Below are 2,900 nucleotides of genomic sequence, written 5' to 3' on the forward strand. Positions count from 1 at the left end.
AGTGTATGGAATTGTAGCATTTTAAGTATGGATGGTGATTTAAACTATTAAAATAAATGTTTCAGTATAAAAAAGTATAAGATCATTATATTTTGGCAAGATAATATTGATTTTAAACATTAATAAAATAACTAAATACTAATAAATTATTTTAACCATTGAAAGGCTTTAATTCTGGGGATATTTACATATATTTCAAAAATTGTAATTTATAGACATTTCCCACTTTTCATAATAAATAGGAGGATAAATTTGAGTCTTATTATGTCTTTCTTCTTCTAAATTTAGCTTGTGGCCCTCATTTCATACTTTAGTTTCTTCTTTAAGAATATTGAGGCGGCTATCACCATTTGAGTGGCTAGCTGGACATCACGCTTTGCTTTGTGGGCTGGTAAGTCCTTAGAATCTTCTGTGGTATCTTCAGTCTGCACTGGACTGTCTGTTTTCGGATTATGGGTGAACATACTCATCTATACATCTGATAAGTAGTTAATATTCACAATTTATAAAGAACTTGTGAAACTCAACACCACAAAAAAATACTCCAATAAAAAAAACAACAACAATGCATAAAGGACCAGTATAGACACTTCTCCAAAAAGGACACACAGATGGCCACTAGACTGTGAAAAGATGCTGAACATCACCAATCACCAGGGAAATGCAAATTTAAACCACAAGGAGTTATAACCTCACGCCTGTCAGAATGGCTATCATCAATAAATCAACAAACAGCAAGTGTTGGCTATGATGTGGAGAAAGGGGAGCCCTCTTGCACTGTTGTTGAGAATGCAAATTGGTGCAGCCATTGTAGAAAGCAGTATGGCGGTACCTCAACTAATTAAAAATGTACCTACTTTATGACCCAGCAATTCCACTTCTGGGAATGTATCTGAGGAAACCTGAAACATTAATTTGAAAGACTACATGTACCCCCATGTTCATTATAGCATTATTAAAAATCTCCAATATTTGGAAGCAACCCTAATGTGCATCAGTATATGAGTAGATAAAACAGCTCTGGCACATTTACACAATGGAATATTACCCAGCTCTAAAAAAAGGAAATTTCACCGTTTGTAACAGCTCGGATGGACCTGAACAATCTTACGCTAACTGAAATTAGCCAGTCAGAGGAAGACGAACACCATACGATTTCACTCATCTGTGGAATCTAATGAACAAACTGAACTAGCTTTTTCAGAACTACCATCTCATATCATTCATTCTACAGCCCATTGATGGACGGCAAAGACAATAACCCCAACATTTTAAAGTTGTTGGGTTTTTTCGTTTGTTTTGTTTTTTGTTTGGTGATTGGAAGAGAGAGGAAAGACAGAGAGAAATATTGATGTGAGAGAAACACTTCAATTGGTTGCCTCCTGCATGCATCCCGATCAGGGCCCAGGCTGGGGAGGAGCCTGCAACCCAACCAAGGTGCATGCCCTTGACTAGAATCGAACCCAGGACGCTTCAGTCGATAGGCCAATGCTCTATGCACTGAGCCAAACTGGACAGGGCTGTCTTTTGATTTAGCTGCATATGACTATGGTTGAAGTTCCATCTTCCCAATTGATGTAACTCTTTGGGGGTCTTATTGCAGAGATTATACTTATCCTGCATAGGGATCAACACTGGGTATTTTCAGTCTTTTAAAACTTTGTCTTTCTCATGAGAATGTAACGGTTATCACGTTGTTTTTATTTTATTTTTAGTTATGTATTTATTTATTTGTTTGTTTTAGGGTGGGGGGAGGGTGTGGAAACAGGGATTCTGTGTCCTTGTGTCATAACTCTGATGGAGGAGGTGAGGGAGGCAGCCCCAGCCCTTTTCTCCAATCTCACTTCCCCAGGTCCCAGCTTCCCTTCCCTCTGCCTTCTCCCCGCACATCTGTCCAATCTATATCTGTCTCTCTGTCCACCCACTCCGGGAGGGCCTTCCCCAGCTCTCCTCCAGCCCACCCCCCGCCCAGGGAGGGGGAAAGGAGTTTAGGGAGGGTGTTGGTCTCTATGGTTTTATATATAATATATTAAAAAAATAAAAAAAAACTGTATGAAAATATCAGATTATGCCCTCCTCCCCCATTCCTGGCTTTTACCCCCCTTTTCCTGTTAAAAACAGAAACAAAAAACACCACAACACATTTTGTATGGGGCAGGGAGGGTAGTGGGAAGGGGGTGTGGCAATCCCACTGACCACCATTAAACCGAGGAGAGAACACCTGTTTGTGGTCGTTGTGTGTCTGTCCTTCTGCCCCAAGCTGCACCCTGTTGGGGGGCAGGGAGAGGAGCGGCTGGTGAACCACACAGACCAAAAGGGGGTCTCACCAATGGCACCCTGACCCTCCTAGAGGGGGACACCCGGTTTTTCCTAGACACTCGTCCACCCAGATAGTCAGTCTTACCTCCTCGGTAATGACCGAGCCGCCCCACCGCCACCCCGTGACGGGGACCCTTCCCCGGCTCACCCCTGCCCCCGCCATCCTCCGGGGCGGCTTTCAGTTAGGCCCGGCTCACCCTGCTCCCGCCTTTCTCACAACCTTCCCCTGGCCCCCGACCACCTGTAGAGCAAGTCACAGCTCCTTACCCTGGCATTCCAGGCCTTTCGTTCTCTAACATTTAAAGGAGTGATTCCAATCTTAGATGAAAAAGTATACTGGCCTCTTACTTTGTGTGCCGGGTGCTGCTCAAAGGTCTAGTGGCAACTATTTGGTGTCCCAGACAGCATAACACACATGGGAAACATGAGGCCCCAGAAGTGAAAAAGGTGACTCCGTGTTTTCCCTTCATGAAGCTTTCCAAGGAAAAAAGAACTTCCAGGTTGCCATCAAGATAGAACGCAGAGGCGCATGCGCGTGGTGCCGGGGGCGTGGTCTCGGCCGCGCACCCCGCCCCGCGGCG

At 44.0% G+C, this 2,900-nt stretch overlaps 1 pseudogene; it reads left to right on the forward strand.

The window, feature by feature from the left end:
* Positions 1–822: 822 nt before the first annotated feature.
* Positions 823–2,900, forward strand: part of LOC102753822 — a 3,306-nt pseudogene continuing 1,228 nt past the window's right edge.

This window comes from Myotis davidii, unplaced genomic scaffold, assembly GCF_000327345.1.
Source record: "Myotis davidii unplaced genomic scaffold, ASM32734v1 scaffold1372, whole genome shotgun sequence".
NCBI classification, from domain to species: domain Eukaryota; kingdom Metazoa; phylum Chordata; class Mammalia; order Chiroptera; family Vespertilionidae; genus Myotis; species Myotis davidii.